At 41.1% G+C, this 21,736-nt stretch overlaps 1 long non-coding RNA gene across 1 annotated transcript in view; it reads left to right on the top strand.

Moving 5' to 3' along the window:
• The first annotated feature begins 17,767 nt into the window (after positions 1–17,767).
• LOC132593609 (uncharacterized) overlaps positions 17,768–21,736 on the top strand; it is a 72,642-nt gene continuing 68,673 nt past the window's right edge. The window contains exon 1 of the long non-coding RNA XR_009559289.1: positions 17,768–18,138. This is a non-coding gene — a long non-coding RNA (uncharacterized lncRNA). The remainder of the gene's footprint in view (positions 18,139–21,736) is intronic.

Here is a 21,736-nt window from a genome sequence, read left to right as displayed (position 1 = left end):
CATAACAATATTCTTACCTTCTACCTGTACATGCTCCGTCTCTTGGACTAGACTGTAAAAACCATATTATATACCATAGTTTCCATATTTGTCTTTTCAACTCTGGTGCTGCCAGGCACACTGAATCACCACTCAGTAAATCACAGAATATAAAATAGTATTTTTATTCTTGTAGTTCCATAGAGTTTACACTGTCTCTAACCTGAATCTCCCTGACACCCTGTCAGGAAGGTTTTATTATCCCCATTTTACAGAATAGGAAACTGAGCCTCAGAGAGACTCAGAAAGATTAACTGGGAGTCATAGCTAAGACCTTTGACTCCTAGATAAGTGCCCTTTTCATTACACCACAGTTATCTCTAGTTAGTCTTTCAGAAAATATCTGGTCGAACCATATTTATTGCAGGAGAATGTCGAAGTCAGTTATTCTAGGAATGAGGGCACAGAAATAACTCAAGGATAATGAAATATTACACTTTCTGCCTCATACCAGACATCACTAATGGATCATACAACTTTTCTTCTGGGTCTTGAAGCTGCTCCACATACTTCTAAATCTTTCTTAAAACCAGATTCCAGTTCCACAATCAATTGATCTTAATCCAAGATGGACACTCAAGAAGAAACCTATTTATCATTTGAGGGCTAGATGATCTCCAGTACCTGGCTACCCAAAATGTGGTCCTCAGATCAGAAGCATCAACATCATCTGGAAGCTTGATAGAAACACAGAATCTCAGGTCTCATCTACAGAATCAGAATCTGCATTTTAGTATCTCCACGTGATTCCTATGAGCACGAAGTTCGAGAAGTTCTGCTCGAAGACACTGTTCAGTGACAATTCTAAACAGTGATTTTATGACCTCTTATCTCTCCATCTCAGAGAACCCACTACAGAGTTACTTCATCAGCCTTCCCTCAGATCTGCTGGTTCTGAGGAGCATCCATTAAATTTCTCTAAAACATCTTCCAGGACCTTTTGGTTTGAATGAGATGTTGGTTCTATCTGAAAATATCCTTCTGAGACCAGACACACTCAGCTGCAAATTGAGAGTAATGAGGGAAGTTGAAACTCTCTTGTTTGGCTGTCGATGTATCTCGCCTTGCCTGCAGAGTTATTCTCTTCTTTAGGTTGACAGTATAGAGGTGGAACATTTCTGCCCTGGAATTCCCAGTACCATAGTAAAATGGAATCCTAGACTGCTTTCTTGGGTGTTCCAGTGTTCTAGCTAGCCTGGCTCAAATTCCTTGGGGGAGGAAGAACTTTTGTCTGACACATTATCTCTGTGATTACTAGTGTACTTACTGCCTGTTTCTGTACTGCAAAGGCTACTGCTGTGTTAGTCAACTTTACAAGCTTGTATACTTTGTTGACATTTAAAAGCAATTCTTTATATGTTTGTTTGTAGCTATCATTTATTTTTAATTTTTAAAATTTTAATTTTATGTCTGTTTGTGGTTATAATTTATGGCATGGGAGAAAGATGTTTCTGATCCCAAGAACGGGATTAAATTATGAAGATTATTCACCAGTGGGGAGCACTAGAAAAGGTTATAATTGAACAGAAGTAATCATTGTCTGTATTTTCCTAAAAGTCTCTCATGGGTAATTTCCTTATGTCTAAATATGTGTATTATTTTTCCATTTTTATTTTAAATGTGTGTAATATTTTGTCTAGTTATGAAAGAAGAGCAGTTTTATTTTGAAAATCTAGAAAATTCAAAGAAATATAAGGGGAAGTAAAAAAACAACTCTATGTCCAATACTTAACATTTTGTTCTATTTGTTGTAACAGGAATCTTTTCTTGCTTATTTTCCTCTGCAACTTATCGTGGGGAAGCTTGTTTCAAGATCTCTTATTTCATTATGACAAGGGCAGTGATTGAGCTCCTTCACAGAGAACAGCAGGAGGAGTCAGCCAAAGGGACATGGAAGGGACACAAATAGAGATGGAATTGGACCATCTCCAGAGCAGCTGGGCCTTGCACCTTCCTCTGACTCTAGGACTTCAGACAGTTATCCAAGCACCAGCTGCTGTGGGTCTGTCTGCACTGGACCCCATGTGCCCACATCTCAACCTCTACAGTTGTGAGGCTGGGCTCTCCATGACCATCCTCCTAGCCAGAAAGATATTACTCCCACAAGGCCCAGGATCCTCTTGCTGTGTTAAGTGCTGTTTCTCTGTCCCACCAGAGATAGGATACACATGTTCTCCATCCTTTGGATGATATATGGGCCTATGGAAAGGACTTGGAATTCAGGGCCAGGCAGCCCTGCATTCTAATTCTAACTCAGTCACTTAGTAGTTTTATGATTGTAAGCAGCGTCATTTAAGTGCTCTGAATCTTAATTTTCTTAGCTATGAGATAGGGCTACTAAAACCTACCGTACTGGGTCATTGTAAGGATTAGATATGATTGATGTTCAATGCCTATGGCTTAACAGGCACTCAATAAACAACAGCTACTAGAGTCACTCTCTGTCTCTTCAGTCATCTCTTCTGTAGGCTTATGTTAAGGCAACTCTTTTAATTTTGGCTTCATGCTCCATTTTTCTACATCCATGTCTTTTAAACAAATTCCTTCTGGAATTATAGAATCCCAGAATTCCACCAGCGCTCTGCTAAGATTCTAAATTCTCTTTCTCAACATATATTTTCTTGCTAGTGGGAAAAAGATACAAGGGAAGAATCAAGTCCTTCGGGAGCCTTTAATCTCATTGGGGAGACAAGACTTAGACACAAGATACGATTAGAGAATAATAAAAGAGAGCGAGAGCCCTCAAATGTGCTGAGTTTAATGTTCTATGCCTCTGTCTGCTTCCGAATTCCATTCTTGCTTTATTAAACAATATTGCTGTGCTGCTGACTCATGTTGATTTTCTAGACCCCTAAGGCTATAATATTTCTCTGCTGTATGTGCATATAACGAGTCAGAATATTCTATTGTGTATAATATTTCTGCAGCATATTATATTTGGGCAGTTTTCCCTGAACATTCTCCATGGCACTTGCCCCCATCAGAGTTTACCATTTGCATCTGATAATTTTCTTTTCTTTTTTGTTTTGTTTTTAGTATCTTTATCGGAGTATAACTGCTTTACAGTGTTGTGTTAGTTTCTGTTGTACAACAAAGTGAATCAGCTATAAGTATAAAAATATCCCCATGTTCCCTCCCTCTTGAGCCTCTCTCCCACCCTCCCTATCCCATCCCTATAGGTGGTCACAAAGCATCGAGCTGTCAGCCTTGTAACACAATGCACCAGCTTTCTAGCAGAGATTATCTTGGACTAAAGCTCATCAAACAGCTGTCCTTGCCTGCAGTCTCTGGTATTTCCACATTTTCTCTCTCTGCTTGTAATTCAAACTCCTAGAGTACTGGGAGTGGAAGGGAGGGATGGATAGATCCTAATTGCCATGTCCCTAACAAGATAGATGAACTTAGGGATATCTCTTCTTATCTTAAGGCTTTGGTTTTCTTACAAGGGGAAGGAGGCTACTTGAGAACTTCTGAGACAGACATGTTGTGATTCCACATAGGGGCACTGGTTTTGACGTGAGTGATATCTCCAACGATCAGCTCTGTCAACGAGCAGTGAGCACCTTTTCTGAGACAGGGCTCAGCACAGCCTTTTCTCCGATTTTCTTTCCCACCGAAGGACAGGTCTGTCTGTGGAACTGTAGGTTTTCTCTGAAAATGGTGGCAGGACAATTCTGTCTTTCTCACCTCATGATGGGTCGATAACACAGATCCATTAGACTAGTGGGATTAGCCATAAAGCAAAACAGAGAAGATGCTTGTAGGAGCAAATGTTGGTTTCTTGAGTTTGTTAAAAATGAAAAGAAACAGTTTGCCAGGTGCCAGCTATGTAAAGTGAGTGCTTCCTGAGGATGTCCTGGGGAGGATGTTTCAAAAGCAGCATTGGCTGTACCGTCTACCTTAAAGATGTTTACATCTAGTATAAGTGATGGGAGAAGGAGAGAGTGTAAGCAAGTACACAGAAAAGTGACATAGGAACAATGCATAGCTACGTTCACCTGGGGCATGTATATGAGCACCAAAGAGAATGTTAGAAATGGAGGAGACTTATAAGGTCATTTCAAAATTCACACATTGCAAAAAATTGAAATGAAGCTTAGAGGGCAAATGGCAGTGGGGAGGTCATGGAGCTGGTTAACAGCAGAACCGAGATGAGAACCCAGGTCTTCTGTTGATTGATTCAAGGTTGTATCCACCACCATATTCTGCCTGTGCTGGGACTGGTAGATTTGGGCTGGTTAGTTAAGCTCACCTGGGATGGCTATATTTGAAAATTCTCAAATGTGAGTGGTCTGGGGGGCACATGTTTGGATCTGTATAGGCAGTTTTATGGCAACAGGAGGGTATACAGAAAGTTTTGGCTATATACTATATCTTGAACTTAATAGACATTCAGTAATAGTTATTAAATTTTTTTGGATTTGCTGAACATACACATGAAAATAAAACTCCTATCGTCCTTCTCAATATTTCTTGATTGAGGTGGGAGTGACTGAGTCATATTCATAAGTAGGTTTGCCTAATTATAGACAATACCAGCTGGTGAATGTACTGGCAGAGCCAGATAAAAAGCTTCACATCCAGTGTGGATGGAAGGGCCAGATGTTAAGGTAAGAATGGCTGCTTCAGCCAACTTCGGGTGCCTCAGCAAATTCCCAGCTGTGCAACAGAGTTTAAAAGGTGGGGAAATAGTCACATAAAAGGTATTTGTGTCCTGGAAAAAATAGGCCATTTTACCTGGGTGGTGGTTTTCTTCATTGATCTATTAATAGTGCTAAAATAAAATAACCTAGCTCTTCATTAAGCGATCATGATCAGACACCCACTTCCGATGGAAAAAGTTTACAGCTAGTAAGGAAACTTGGATTGCATATCTAATAACAAAAGACTTTTTGTAAAGAAACAGTCTGGGCTTTCCAAAAGTATGTTAGTTACATACATCATAATTCACAGCATCATTTAATTATTCATTAAATATATTTCGACCTCTTGATAATTATGTATTATGTGCTCATTTCCAAATGTTTTTACATTATCTTATTAGAGTCAAAACAACTTTCTGAGCAGAGTACGTGTAATTTGTCCCATTTTACAGAAGCAGTAGAGAAGCAGTGGATTTGGGAGTCCAAGGAGGTGAAATACTGCCTAGTTTTGGTCTTGGGTTTTTCCCAGTCACATTCTGGGCTTAGAAGACTGAACTATTTAGGGGTTTCAGTGCTAAGCTAAGAGAGATTTAGTGACTTTTCCAAGGGCACACGCTGTTAAATGGCAAATCCAGAATGCAATCCCAGACTTTGACTCTGGTCAGTTTCTCCCTCCTCCATGCCAGTGGCTCTCCAATATTAGTGAGTGTCAACATCCCCAGAGGGCTTATTCAAACATAGACTGCTTGTCCCATCCCAGAGTGTTTGATACAGAGGTCTGGGGAAGGCAGGTCAAAAATGTGCATTTCAGTAATTTTTCAGGAAACACTGATGCAAAGGAAACCATGCACTGAGAACTACTTGCTGTTCAAGGTGTGGTCTCAGCAGGCATCAGCCAGGAGCTCCTCAGAAACACAGAATCTCACAGAATCTCAGGTCCCATTTTGGCGCTGCAGAATTAGAATCTGCATTTTAACAAGACCTCCAGATCTCCCATTAAAATTTGAGGAATGCTGGTCTACTCCACAGCTGTCCGTTTGCAGGCCCTGGACTAGGTGTTAAAGGGAGATGACAGGATAATAATAATAATGGTTTTTTCAGGCACTTTCGGTATGTCAGACACTCCTCTAAGCCCTTCAGGTATTTTATCTCCTTTTAATTCTAACAATAACACTACGAGGGTGATACCAATATTATTCCCATTTTAAAGTTGAGGGAATGCCAGGGTACAGAGAGGTTGGTATCCCGCCTCAGGCCACTTACTCAATAAAAGGTGGATCCAGGTTTTGAAGCTGGGCAGTTTACTCCCAAAGTAAACGATGCTGCATTTTTGTAAGTCCAGTTGCCACTCATACACATGGGGAGATAAGAAGGAAAGGCATGTAAATAAGTTTAGAGCAGGAAAGAAGTTCCAGTTTGAACAGATTTCCTGGGTCAAGGTAATCTAATTACGTGTCCCTTTTAAAGTCAGGAGACCTGGGTTTGGCTGGGCCTCTGCAGAGCTTCCTGGTGATGTAGACTTTGGTGCATCCTGCTTCTTCGTAACTTCACTTGTAAAACTGAAATAATATTAATAACAATTGATAAAGAGAAAAAGGATCCCACTGGCTAGACTATGGAGGGAGTGTGCTGAGAATTGAAAAAGAAGCCACAATTTTTCAAAATGGACTACACTATATTTGGCCAAAGAGATACACTGTACCAAATCAAAGCCATGATGCTCATCACAAACTAGCTAAGCTCCAGCTCTCTCAACACCAGTCTGTTCCAATCCCTGAGTCCAAGATAAGACCACAGACAAACTGATTTAACAGTGACTCTGAACGGACCCATGTGTTCTGCATACAAGGCCATGGACTGTTCCAGCAACTCTGTAGTTGATTCCAGCCAAGCCTAATAACGTGGCTAACTCAAGATCCCACAGCCCTAAAAGGACGTGTTTCTTGTCTCCTTCCTTTTGGGACACCCCACAGATACCCATGGTATATAGTTTCCTTGCTGTAGCAAATAATATCCCAACTTTATTCACTACAAGTGTTTTCCCAGAGGTCTTTGTCTGGTGGGCTCCGACACAATAATATTTTCCTACCTACCTTGTATACTTCCTATGAATATCAAACGAAATAGAGCATAGAGAGCTCCACACACATGTGAGCTTCTAAATTTGTTATTGTAATTATTTATGTGTGGCTCAATCTTCTTCCCCCAAACAGTGATGCTCACATTAAAAGAGGAGATATAGTCTTATTTTCTTTGTGTTCACAATGTCTAGAATGGTTCTTAATACTCAATAATTATTGATTGAATGAAAAAACAAACAAATGGGCAAATGAAAAAAATCTTGTTCCAGTGCTTCTTTCCCCAGGTCCAGCCCAATAAGTCACCAAGACTTCCTCCAATCGGATAAAGGAGTCCTTAAGTGTTTAGAAATGATTGTTACCACCTGGACAAACTGACACTAGCACTTTGTAACAGTTACAGATAACCTTGTTTGCCTCTTAAAAGTTTCTCTTCTTGCAAGCTGCTTGGAATTGCTAGTGGGAATACTACTCCCCTTGCCCACAGCATCGATCCTGGAGCAGTAACTGTGGAGCTAAACAGCAGTACATTTTATAGGCTGTGGAGCTGGTGTGTATCAGCATATTAGCTGAGTGCCCCTTGCAGTTTCACCCCACGTTTAGCAGAATGATATTCTTAGGTGCTTTTGTAATAGACTTGCACCAAGCAGAAATCATGGTGCGTGAAACACGGTGACTCCATTGAACACCCTAAAATCGTTTTGGCACAGTGAGTTCCAGCTGTGGCTAGAATCTTTGGGGATACCTCTGATCAATCAGAAGCTGTCAGAGATTCTTTGTACTCAGAGAGCATAGAGGCTGTCCAGTGCTCTACATCTTCCTTTCCCTCCTCTGGAGCTGGCTCTGTCCCCCTAAGCCCACTTCCGGTTGTCATGACTTCTGAGAGATGCACCCAGAGAAGTAGGCAGGCATTTGCCCTGTTGTGGGAGGCAAGTCAGTGGGCATCCTTTAGGGGACAAGCGAAACAGTGTCTTAGGGGGCACAGGCCCTACAAGTTGGAGTTCAGACCAGTGCTCTCTGAGACCATATTCTCCGTTAAGACTACCCTGTGGGGCATTTCCCAAAGGAAACACCTCCAGTAGTAATGTGTTCCCTTTCCAATGCCCTATTCCTGGGACAGGAGTGAAGACAAAGAAAACACTGTATTTGTTTCCCTTCTCACTTCCAGCCATCAAAGGGATGCTGCACCTGAAACAAAAATGAAATGCATCCTTCAGCAGATCCCAGAGCTCCCCTCTCCAGTCAAAGAGGATGAGGTTTGGCCCAGCCAGGCCTTCCTGAGTCCTGGACTCCAGCCAGGAATTTAGTGGCTCCTATGTAACTCCCAGTTTCTTCTCCTTGCCCAGACCTCCTCTCAGTCTGGAGAAGTGAGAGGGTAGGGTTTCTTTTTAAGCAGTTTTCTTCACCCCTCAACACGGATGTCTGATTGACCTTGAGTTTGGCCAGTTACTCACACCCCCATTTCCATTTCTTTTTCTGTTCATTTTTCCCTTATATTATGTGTGCACATGCCCCATCTTCTCCATTAGAACATAAGAGTCATCTCTTTCCCTTTTCTCTACCTTAGAGCTTACCATAATATTAGCTTCATTTGTAACATGTGCAAGTAAAAATACACGTGTTTAAAGAACCGCACATGTGGCCAAAGACTGTAAGACTGTGGGATTGTGGCAATTCCAATAGATTTAAGATTTTTTTTTCTGAAGGTAACTTTAATAAGACATGGTCTGACTCTTGCTTCTTGGAATTAAAGGTCAAAGAGGAAGGGCATCATACCTGACTGACTCATGCACTGTGGATACTTTCCAGCCAAGGGGAGGCAAGGCGTGGGCCTCCTCTGCAGAGTGGCTGTGTCCTTCCGCTGTCAACTTTCAGAGCAGGATCAAGGCCACGCTCCAGCCCCACCCTGCATGCTGACCTTCTCAAAGCTGTCTCAGAAACAGACATGGTGACAGGTGGTGTTCTTCCAGCCTTCTGGAGCCGGCCTGAGAGACGGAAATGTTGTTGAAGGAGACTATAGCTCTGTTGCATGTTGAGGCCACAGGTGAACTTAAGTCCAATAGATTAAAGACGGATTATCACTCAGTATGATAATCTCTAGGCCCATCCACGTTGCTGCAAATGGCATTACTTCATTCTTTTTTATGGCTGAGTAATGTTCCATTGTATATATGTACCACATCTTCTTTATCCATCCCTCTGGTTTTTTTTTTTTCATTTTAACATCTTTATTGGAGTATAATTGCTTTACAATGGTATGTTAGTTTCAGCTTCACAACAAAATGAATCAGTTATATATATACATATGTTCCCATATCTCTTCCCACTTGCGTCTCCCTCCCTCCCACCCTCCCTATCCCACCCCTCCAGGCGGTCACAAAGCACCGAGCTGATCTCCCTGTGCTATGCGGCTGCTTCCCACTACCTATCTACCTTACGTTTGGTAGTGTATATATGTCCATGCCTCTCTCTCGCTTTGTCACCGTTCACCCTTCCCCCTCCCCATAGCCTCAAGTCCATTCTCTAGTAAGTCTGTGTCTTTATTCCTGTTTCACCCCTAGGTTTTTCATGACATTTTTTTCCCTTAAATTCCATATATATGTGTTAGCATATGGTATTTGTCTCTCTCTTTCTGACTTACTTCACTCTGTATGACAGACTCTAGGTCTATCCACCTCATTACAAATAGCTCAATTTCATTTCTTTTTATGGCTGAGTAACATTCCATAGTATATATGTGCCACATCTTCTTTATCCATTCATCTGATGATGGACACTTAGGTTGTTTCCATCTCTGGGCTATTGTAAATAGAGCTGCAATGAATATTTTGGTACATGACTCTTTTTGAATTTTGGTTTTCTCAGGGTATATGCCCAGTAGTGGGATTGCTGGGTCATATGATAGTTCTATTTGTAGTTTTTTAAGGAACCTCCATACTGTTCTCCACAGTGGCTGTATCAATTTACATTCCCACCAACAGTGTAAGATGGTTCCCTTTTCTCCACACCCTCTCCACCATTTATTGTTTCTAGATTTTTTGATGATGGCCATTCTGACTGGTGTGAGATGATATCTCATTGTAGTTTTGATTTGCATTTCTCTAATGATTAGTGATGTTGAGCATTCTTTCATGTGTTTGTTGGCAGTCTGTATATCTTCTTTGGAGAAATGTCTGTTTAGGTGTTCTGCCCATTCTTGGATTGGGTTGTTTGTTTCTTTGTTATTAAGCTGCATGAGCTGCTTATAAATTTTGGAGATTAATCCTTTGTCAGTTGCTTCATTTGCAAATATTTTCTCCCATTCTGAGGGTTGTCTTTTGGTCTTCTTTATGGTTTCCTTTGCTGCGCAAAAGCTTTTAAGTTTCATTAGGTCCCATTTGTTTACTTTTGTTTTTATTTCCATTTCTCTAGGAGGTGGGTCAAAAAGGATCTTGCTGTGATTTATGTCATAGAGTGTCCTGCCTATGTTTTCCTCTAAGAGTTTGATAGTTTCTGGCCTTACATTTAGGTCTTTAATCCATTTTGAGCTTATTTTTTGTATGGTGTTAGGGAGTGATCTAATCTCATACTTTTACATGTACCTGTCCAGATTTCCCAGCACCACTTATTGAATAGGCTGTCCTTTCTCCACTGTACATTCCTGCCTCCTTTGTCAAATATAAGGTGACCATATGTGCGTGGGTTTATTTCTGGGCTTTCTATCCTGTTCCATTGATCTATATTTCTGTTTTTGTGCCAGTACCATACTGTCTTGATTACTGTAGCTTTGTAGTATAGTCTGAAGTCAGGAAGCCTGATTCCTCCAGCTCCGTTATTCGTTCTCAAGATTGCTTTGGCTATTCGGGGTCTTTTGTGTTTCCATACAAATTGTGAAATTTTTTGTTCTAGTTCTGTGAAAAATGCCAGTGGTAGTTTGATAGGGATTGCATTGAATCTGTAGATTGCTTTGGGTAGTAGAGTCATTTTCACAATGTTGATTCTTCCAATCCAAGAACATGGTATATCTCTCCATCTATTTGTATCATCTTTAATTTCTTTCATCAGTGTCTTATTATTTTCTGCATACAGGTCTTTTGTCTCCTTAGGTAGGTTTATTCCTAGATACTTTATTCTTTTTGTTTAAATGGTAAATGGGAGTGTTTTCTTGATTTCACTTTCAGATTTTTCATCCTTAGTGTATAGGAATGCAAGAGATTTCTGTGCATTAATTTTGTATCCTGCTACTTTACCAAATTCATTGATTAGCTCTAGTAGTTTTCTGGTAGCATCTTTAGGATTCTCTATGTATAGTATCATGTCATCTGCAAACAGTGACAGATTTACTTCTTCTTTTCCGTTTTGGATTCCTTTTATTTCCTTTTCTTCTCTGATTGCTGTGGCTAAAACTTCCAAAACTATGTTGAATAAGAGTGGTGAGAGTGGGCAACCTTGTCTTGTTCCTGATCTTAGTGGAAATGCTTTCAGTTTTTCACCATTGAGGACGATGTTGGCTGTGGGTTTGTCATATATGGCCTTTATTATGTTGAGGAAAGTTCCCTCTATGCCTACTTTCTGCAGGGTTTTTATCATAAATGGGTGTTGAATTTTGTCAAAAGCTTTCTCTGCATCTATTGAGATGATCATATGGTTTTTCTCCTTCAATTTGTTAATATGGTGTATCACATTGATAGATTTGCATATATTGAAGAAGCCTTGCATTCCTGGAATAAACCCCACTTGATCATGGTGTATGATCCGTTTAATGTGCTGTTGGATTCTGTTTGCTAGTCTTTTGTTGAGGATTTTTGCATCTATGTTCATCAGTGATATTGGCCTGTAGTTTTCTTTCTTTGTGACATCCTAGTCTGGTTTTGGTATCAGGGTGATGGTGGCCTCGTAGAATGAGTTGGGGAGTGTTCCTCCCTCTGCTATATTTTGGAAGAGTTTGAGAAGGATAGGTGTTAGCTCTTTTCTAAATGTTTGATAGAATTCGCCTGTGAAGCCATCTGGTCCTGGGCTTTTGCTTGTTGGAAGATTTTTAATCACAGTTTCAATTTCAGTGCTTGTGATTGGTCTGTTCATATTTTCTATTTCTTCCTGATTCAGTCTTGGCAGGTTGTGCCTAAGAATTTGTCCATTTCTTCCAGGTTGTCCATTTTATTGGCATAGAGTTGCTTGTAGTAATCTCTCATGATCTTTTGTATTTCTGCAGTGTCAGTTGTTACTTCTCCTTTTTCATTTCTAATTCTATTGATTTGAGTCTTCTCCCTTTTTTCTTGATGAGTCTGGCTAATGGTTTATCAATTTTGTTTATCCTTTCAAAGAACCAGCTTTTAGTTTTATTGATCTTTGCTATCGTTTCCTTCATTTCTTTTTCATTTATTTCTGATCTGATTTTTATGATTTCTTTCCTTCTGCTAACTTTGGGGTTTTTTTGTTCTTTTTTCTCTAATTGCTTTAGGTGCAAGGTTAGGTTGTTTATTCGAGATGTTTCCTGTTTCTTAAGGTAGGATTGTATTGCTATAAACTTCCCTCTTAGAACTGCTTTTGCTGCATCCCATAGATTTTGGGTCGTCGTGTCTCCATTGTCATTTGTTTCTAGGTATTTTTTGATTTCCTCTTTGATTTCTTCAGTGATCACTTCGTTATTAAGTAGTTTATTAGTTAGTTTAGTAGTTATTAGCCTCCATGTGTTTGTATTTTTTACAGATCTTTTCCTGTAATTGATATCTAGTCTCATAGCATTGTGGTCGGAAAAGATACTTGATACAATTTCAATTTTCTTAAATTTACCAAGGCTTGATTTGTGACCCAAGATATGATCTATCCTGGAGAATGTCCCATGAGCACTTGAGAAAAATGTGTATTCTGTTGTTTTTGGATGGAGTGTCCTATAAATATCAGTTAACTCCATCTCGTTTAATGTATCATTTAAAGCTTGTGTTTCCTTATTTATTTTCATTTTGGATGATCTGTCCATTGGTGAAAGTAGGGTGTTAAAGTCCCCTACTATGAATGTGTTACTGTCGATTTCCCCTTTTATGGCTGTCAGTATTTGCCTTATGTATTGAGGTGCTCCTATGTTGGGTGCATAAATATTTACAATTGTTATATCTTCTTCTTGGATCGATCCCTTGATCATTATGTAGTGTCCTTCTTTGTCTCTTCTAATAGTCTTTATTTTAAAGTCTATTTTGTCTGATATGAGAATTGCTACTCCAGCTTTCTTTTGGTTTCCATTTGCATGAAATACCTTTTTCCATCCCCTTACTTTCAGTCTGTATGTGTCTCTAGGTCTGAAATGGGTCTCTTGTAGACAGCAAATATATGCATCTTGTTTTCGTATCCATTCAGCCAATCTGTGTCTTTTGGTGGGAGCATTTAGTCCATTTACATTTAAGGTAATTATCGATATGTGTGTTCCCATTCCCATTTTCTTAATTGTTTTGGGTTCGTTATTGTAGGTCATTTCCTTCTTTTGTGTTTCTTGCCTAGAGAAGTTCCTTTAGCAGTTGTTGTAGAGCTGGTTTGGTGGTGCTGAACTCTCTCAGCTTTTGCTTGTCTGTAAAGGTTTTAATTTATCCATCAAATCTGAATGAGATCCTTGCTGGGTAGAGTAATCTTGGTTGCAGGTTTTTCTCCTTCAACACTTTCAATATGTCCTGCCAGTCCCTTCTGGCTTGCAGAGTTTCTGCTGAAAGATCAGCTGTTAACCTTATGGGGATTCCCTTGTGTGTTATTTGTTGTTTTTCCATTGCTGCTTTTAATATGTTTTCTTTGTATTTAATTTTTGACAGTTTGATTAATATGTGTCTTGGCGTATTTCTCCTTGGATTTATCCTGTATGGGACTCTCTGTGCTTCCTGGACTTGATTAACTATTTCCTTTCCCATATTAGGAAAGTTTTCAACTATAATCTCTTCAAATATTTTCTCAGTCCCTTTCTTTTCTCTTCTTCTTCTGGAACCCCTATAATTCAAATGTTGGTGCATTTAATGTTGTCCCAGAGGTCTCTGAGACTGTCCTCAGTTCTTTTCATTCTTTTTTCTTTATTCTGCTCTGCAGTAGTTATTTCCACTATTTTATCTTCCAGGTCACTTATCCATTCTTCTGCCTCAGTTATTCTGCTATTGATCCCATCTAGAGTATTTTTCATTTCATTTATTGTGTTGTTCATCATTGTTTGTTTCATGTTTAGTTCTTCTAGGTCCTTGTTAACTGATTCTTGCATTTTGTCTATTGTATTTCCAAGATTTTGGATCATCTTTACTATCATTATTCTGAATTCTTTTTCAGGTAGACTGCCTATTTCCTCTTCATTTGTTAGGTCTGGTGAGTTTTTATCTTGCTCCTTCATCTGCTGTGTGTTTTTCTGTCTTTTCATTTTGCTTATCTTACTGTGTTTGGGGTCTCCTTTTTGCAGGCTGAAGGTTCGTAGTTCCTGTTGTTTTTGTGTCTGTCCCCAGTGGCTAAGGTTGGTTCAGTGGGTTGTGTAGGCTTCCTGGTGGAGGGTACTAGTGCCTGTGTTCTGGTGGATGAGGCTGGATCTTGTCTTTCTGGTGGGCAGGTCCACGTCTGGTGGTGTGTTTTGGGGTGTCTGTAGACTTATTATGATTTTGGGCAGCCGCTCTGCTAATGGGTGGGGTTGTGTTCCTGTCTTGCTAGTTGTTTGGCATAGGATGTCCAGCACTGTAGCTTGCTGGTCGTTGAGTGAAGCTGGGTGCTGGCGTTGAGATGGAGATCTCTGGGAGATTTTTGCTGTTTGATATTATGTGCAGCTGGGAGGCCTCTTGTGGACCAGTGTCCTGAAGTTGGCTCTCCCACCTCAGAGGCACAGCACTGACTCCTGGCTGCAGCACCGAGAGCCTTTCATCCTCAGGGCTCCTTAATTTGGGATGATTCGTTGTCTATTCATGTATTCCACAGATGCAGGGTATATCAAGTTGATTGTGGAGCTTTAATCCGCTGCTTCTGAGGCTGCTGGGAGAGATTTCCCTTTCTCTTCTTTGTTCTCACAGCTCCCAGGGGCTCAGCTTTGGATTTGGCCCTGCCTGTGCGTGTAGGTCGCCGGAGGGCGTGTGTTCTTTGCTCAGACAGGACAGGGTTAAAGGAGCCGCTGATTCGGAGGCTCTGGCTCACTCAGGCCAGGGGGAGGGAGGGGCACGGAGTGCGGGGCGGGCCTGCGGCGGCAGACGCAGGCGTGACGTTGCTAGCCTGAGGCGCGCCGTGCGTTCTCCTGGGGGAGTTGTCCCTGGATCCCGGGACCCTGGCAGTGGCGGGCTGCACAGGCTCCCCGGAAGGGGGTGTGGATAGTGACCTGTGTTCGCACACAGGCTTCTTGGTGGTGGCAGCAGCGGCCTTAGCGTCTCATGTCTGTCTCTGGGCTCCGCACTTTTAGCCGCGGCTCGCGGCCGTCTCTGGAGCTCTCTTAAGCAGCGTTCTTAATCCCCTCTCCTCGCGCACCAGGAAACAAAGAGGGAAGAAAAAGTCTCTTGCCTCTTCGGCAGCTCCAGACTTTTCTCCGGACTCTGTCCCGGCTAGCCGCGGTGCACTAACGCCCTGCAGGCTGTGTTCACGCCGCCAACCTCAGTCCTCTCCCGGCGCTCGGACAGAAGCCGGAGCCTCAGCTCCCAGCCCCGCCCACCCCGGCGGGTGAGCAGACAAGCCTCTCGGACTGGTGAGTGCCGGTAGGCCCTGATCCTCTGTGTGGGAATCTCTCCGCTTTGTCCCCCGCACCCCTGTTGCTGTGCTCTCCTCCGCGGCTCTGAAGCTTCCCCCCTCCACCACCCGCAGTCTCCGCCCGTGAAGGGGCTTCCTAGTGTGTGGAAACATTTCCTCCTTCACAGCTCCCTCCCACTGGTGCAGGTCCCGTCCCTATTCTTTTGTCTCTGTTGTTTCTTTTTTCTTTTGCCCTACCCAGGTACGTGGGGGGTTTCTTGCCTTTTGGGAGGTCTGAGGTCTTCTGCCAGCGTTCAGTAGGTGCTCCGTAGGAGTTGTTCCACGTGTAGATGTATTTCTGGTGTATCTGTGGGGAGGAAGGTGATCTCCGCATCTTACTCTTCCGCCATCTTCCCGGAAGTCTATCCATCCCTCTGTTGACGGACATATAGGTTGCTTCCATGTCCTGGCTATTGTAAATAGTGCTACAAAGAACATTGGGGTGCATGTATCTTTTTGAATTATGGTTAGTCAGACAGAGAAAGATAAATATCATATGATATCCATTATATGTTGTATCTAAAAAAAAGGGTACAAAACAACTTATCTGCAAAACAGAAATAGAGTCACAGATGTAGAAAACAAACTTATGGTTACCAGGGAGTAAGGTGGGGGAGGGATAAATTGGGAGTTTGGGATTGACATATACACACCACTATATATAAAATAGATAGCTGATAAGGACCTACTGTATAGCACAGGGAACTCTACTCAATACTCTGTAATGGGTAAAAGAATGGGAAAAGAATCTAAAAAAGAGTGGATATATGTATAACTGATTCACTTTGCTATATACCTGAAACTAACACAACATTGTAAATCAACTATACTCCAATAAAAATGTTTTTAAAAAGATAGATTATCAGCCTTACTTGGCATTTCAATGGATTTCCTCTCACACCCTGAGAATAATAATAAACTTTTTTCTCAAATGGAGATGGAGTCCTGTGCTGCTGGGAGAGACAAAGGGAAGGAGAGCAGTTCTGCGCCCAGTACTGGTGAAAGGTCTACAAACACATTCAGAAAGTGACTTCCTTGCTGTCCCTCCCCAAGGGGGAAGCCTCAGGGCTCCTGCAGAACTTTCAGTACCTGCCCACCTATTATCATGCCCCTTGCTTGGTGGACTCCTCAATAGCTTCACAGATTCAGTTTAGAGATTCCTGTGCTCCCGTCAGGGACACACTGCCAGTGGCTCTACCTCTCTCAGGGGATTCCTTTCTGCTACCCCTGGTGCTGGTATTTTGTTAGATTTTATAAATTATTTATCCCTCAAGGACTTACGGCTCACTTGGCTTTTGTCTATCGTTTCCTATGGTTCCTGCGGTGGATTAGGGAGGTGGTGCAACTCCTGGGTTTGATTTGCTGGCCCTACCTTAGCATCTGAATATCCCATGCAATGAAAGCATGGGTGGTAGGGAGGGAGTGAGTGCCTTAAGTAGTGACTGCCCCAGACTTACACACTAAGACTTTGATGCCCTTTCAAACAGATTAAGTTCATTTTTTAAAACTTTTATTGAAGTATAGTTGATTCACAATGTTGTGTTAGTTTCAAGTGTATAGCAAAGTGATTCAGTTATATATATATATGTGTATATATTATCTTTCCAATTCTTTTTCCTTATAGGTTATTACAAGATATTGAGTATGCTTCCCTGTGCTATATAGTAGGTCCTTGTTGGTTATCTATTTTATATATGGTAGTGTGTATATGATAGTCCCAAACTCCTAATCAGATTGATCAGATTTAAGAATTTGTTTACCTGTGTTTAGTGGGGGTAGGAGGAAAATGCTACAGACCTTGGGGCCAGAATATCTGAGTTCTTATTTCACTTCTGTCACTTGCTAGTTGTGTAACCATGGACATATTAACCTCCTGCTATAAAATAAAGATAATAAGTACCTCAATTGTTCCTGTGAGAATTAAAGGAGTTAATATATTTAAGATGCTTCAAACAATGGCCCATGGTAAGTTCTTATTATCAGCTACTGCTTTTATTAAAATAAAAACTGCATAAATTTTCTTTGTGTTCAAAGTAGGTTATTTTTAAACTTTCTCTGAATATAACATAGCCTTTAAACTATTTTTATATTATGGCTTTTTGTTGCTTACGACTGAATTCATTAACAAACAGTATGCACTAAGGATAGTGTTAAATTACTGGATTTAAGGAGAAAGTCTTATTTTAAAAGAAGAAAATCTTATTCTAGAAATAAGATTCCTTCACCAGGGAACTTTTGGGTGGCATGTTAAATCATTTTGGTGGAGTTAATGAAGTAAATCAATCTTTCCTGGTAAGCATTAGTTCTCAAAGTTACAGCAGACTGTGGGACCTGGTCCAGGTTATACCAATGGCTGGCCTGGGAATGGGTGGATTGGCTTGTGGCGGTATCAGGTACCAATTTTCACATTTGTATAAGAAAATTCTAAGGGAACAGAAGATGTCAATGCCAAGAAGAATGCTTATTCTTTCTGCTGGAACGCACTGTCTCTTTTGGTGGAAGGAACCTGGCCACGTACCAACTCTTCTGGGAGGGGGCATTGTGTCTGGACTTACAGCTTTATTCTTCTGGTGTTTTAGGGCTTGCTGTGGATGATGCTCCAAGATACTGACTTTGGCCTCGACTGGACTCCGCCCTGAAATCATTTGTGCCCACTGCTGGGAAATTTGAAAGGATGAAAGGTGAAGTCTGGGAGATTGTTTGGAAAAGTTCAAGTTCACATGTGAATGTTGTCATTGTTAAAAGTTCAAACGCAAAGTGATATTATTACTACCAATTACAGTTAGCTTCCTTTTTTTGCAGAGAAGATGGAGGATGAAAGCTATACATTTTATAAATCGTTCACTAATATTCGAAGTGTTAGAATGTAAGATCACACACCGTGTTCTTACTCTATGGAGCATAATTTAAATTTTCTTTGATTCAGAAAGCACTTCAGCATCTTACAGTCAATCTGCTAACAGGACACTATAAGAAATTTTGATTTTTATAAGTTACTGAGTTTTGGATAAACTCTAGCGTACCATATATTTAGTAGTATTATTAACATATATTTAATTATTGATTAAACAGACAGTTGTTGAGGACTTATCGTGTGCAGGATACTGTGACATATGATAACAACAAATAAAAGTCTAGACGAATAAAACAAAACTATGAGACAGAATGAAGGGCAGCTCAATTGAAGGGAACGTAAAGCAAAAGACCTGGGGATAGAAAGGTGCAAGGGGTGTTTAGGGAATTGTGAAATGATGAGTGTGGTTGAAAGTCTGGGTTCCTACAGATAGTAATAATATAGTAGTAATAGTTACAATGAGGTACACAACGTTTATTGAGCATTTGTCACTTGTCAGGCATTGTGTTAAGTGTTTTACATTAAGAAATCATTGAATCTCAACAGTAACTCTGTGAGGAAGGTAATGTTTTGTTTCTCATTTCACAGATGAGGAAAGTGAGGCATGAAGGTTATTAACTGACTTGTTGCTTCAGTAAGTGGTGAAGCTAAGATATGTGCCTGTGCTGTCTGACTCCAGAGCCTGTGCTCTTGGGAGGTATGATGGGAAAGGGTCAGGCAGCAGAGGTTCTGTGTGTCAAGTAAGGAAGGAGCGGGGGATACACCTGAGCAGAGAAACATGGGTGAAAATGTACAGAAAGGTCCCCGAGCCCATTATTAAGATTATTAAGGGTCCCTCCACCCAAGCTGTGCTCTTGGGCCCAGAACAACCTACGTTTCCCCCTCTGCCATTTTGCACCCTTCCAGGAATAGCATAATAGGAAGATAGGGATAGGACTGGGTTTAACTCTCTGTTTTGCTGCAAGCCAAACCTAGGATATGCTATTTAGCCTCCTCAAATCTCAGTTTCCTCAAGTCTAAAATAGGAATAGTGGGACTTCCCTGACAGTCCAGTGGTTAATACTCCTTGCTCCCAGTGTAGGGGTTATGGATTCAATCCCTGGTCGGGCAACTAAGATCCCACATGCCGTGTGGTGTAGCCATTAAATAATTAATTAAGTAAATAAAATAAGAATAATAATTCCAGGGTTGTTGTTCACCAGAACCTGAACTCATTAACAATAGCTAGTAAGAGTGGCTCCAAACATTCTCTTTCACGAAGCTTTATCCATCCCAAGTATATACAGTAAGAAGTTGTCCTTAAGTTTTGATTTACTCGTCTTTCTCCCCATCTGAAATGTGAGAGCCTCAAGGCTGGCCACTGTATCTACACTGTATGGCCACCATATTATGGTCCCACCACCAGTACAGCTCCTGCTGAAGACTGAATGACTCCAGAATCCCTTCCCACTAGGATGGGTCTTGGGACCACCAATTTCGTCAGCCTCCTGTGATGTCAGCCTTGTGCATGACCAGACTGAGAAGAAGGAAAAGGCTCACCTGTTAATAGTTGAGTAAAGTTGATAAAGTTGGGAAGAGTTAAGGGGAAATAATGTAAAACTCAGTGCTCTGTGGACCACTGGAAAGTCTATGCATCACAGAAGGAACTGCAGAGCAGATAGATGTTGGTTGGAGGGAGCACCAAAGGGGAATTATCCAAGGCTGCCCCATTTGGTCCAAAGTTGGCTGTACTAGCATCCTCCTCCCCACCTTCCCATTGCCCCCAGCCTCCCCTGCTATAGGGTACTGACGTCATTTATGAATTCTGTTTGATAAGTTTTTATTTACATCTCTCTGTACATGTCATTTCTGCTGCCAGAATATAGTTTTTTTGATAAGAAGGATCATATCTAGGGGTGATTTAGTATAAAATAAGGCATTCATTAGTCCTCTATTCTGAGCCAGGCATTATGCTAGATCCTTTAAGAAATTATCTCTAATTTTCATCAAAACTCCAAAAACAGTATTCTTATTACTGCCATTTACTGCCCAAACGATACAGCTAGTAAGTGATAGAAACAGAATTCTAAACTGATTCCAAATACTAAGGGCCATGATTTTATAGTTAGAAAACTTTGTTATGTTCTGAGCTGTGTAATGTTGAGAGCTTTGCAGCCCCTCGGTGTTTTCTCTATAGATTTGGAATAATTATACCTGTTCCACTTTACCACACCGAGCAGTTATGAGGACAAAGTGAGATAGTGTGATGGCATTTTGTCAACCAATCATAAAACAAATGTTTATTGAGCATCTACCACATGCTGGCCAATAGATATCATTTTTTTAAATCATTTTATTTTATTTCTTCAAGTCTGTTTTTTTTAACATCTTTATTGGAGTATAATTGCTTTACAATGTTGTATTACAATGTTGTATTCTGCTGTATAACAAAGTTAATGTAAACCTAGTGGCACATGACCCCATATGCTATGCCCTCTGTCCTGAGGTCATACTTCTGTTTTGCTTACGCCATAATTCTTGGGAAATTCCACCCCTTCTTGGTGTATTATTATCAGGCAAAACTATAACTTCCCTGCTTATCAATTTTCTCATCTAGTAAATGAGGATGAGGATACCAACTTCTCTGAGAAAGCTCTGGGAGAAAAGTGCTATCTGGATGCAAAGTATTATTCAGGAAAAAATCCATCCAACACCGATGTGTGAAGTGTTTTTAACAAGTGCACTGTCAGGAGAGAAACACAAAGGGGGAAACAATCCACGCAGACATTTTGAATGGCCTGAGCTGTAGATACAGGACAAGATTTTAGCTGACGGTGGGAAAATGTGCTTGCTACAACTGCAGATGCTGAAAATATTAAGTCCAAGTGAAACTAGTACCCTGACCCTCACAGGGCTTTCCTGGGTTCAAGGGCTGTCATTATCCAAAGCCAGGAAGAAACAGATCTGGTGGGATGCCCTGAGGGAGCTATGCGACACTCTGTGTCCTGATGACACATGGGGATTTACAGCAGAACATGGGGCTGCAGATCAGATCAGGCAGGAAGAATGCAGTCTTCTATGCCAGGTGATATTACTAGAAGGAAAGGAACACAGCATTCATCTTCCATGATCCATAATGTGACTCTCTTCAAACACATGAACATGAGAGTATTTACATGACCTGGGTGCACCGAGCACTCTCTGGATTTGAAATCACGTTATTACCGATGGCCCCGGCTGCATGCCATACTGTAGACCTTAGACTTGCTCTTGCAGGTTCACAGTGCAGGGAGAAAGGAAGGGGCCCACAAAGTATAAGAAACATTACTCTTGTTTTGTGGTTCTCTCACTGAGAGGCAAGAAGGCATCAGAAATCCTGGGAAAACTTGTTGGAAATCAAGGAGGTGGGAGAGGGAGTAGAATAGAGACAAAGATGCTGTGGCTAT

The sequence above is a fragment of the Globicephala melas genome, chromosome 1, assembly GCF_963455315.2.
Source record: "Globicephala melas chromosome 1, mGloMel1.2, whole genome shotgun sequence".
NCBI lineage: Eukaryota > Metazoa > Chordata > Mammalia > Artiodactyla > Delphinidae > Globicephala > Globicephala melas.
Note: the sequence above shows the minus strand (reverse complement) of the source record. Positions and strands in the feature narration are given on the sequence as shown.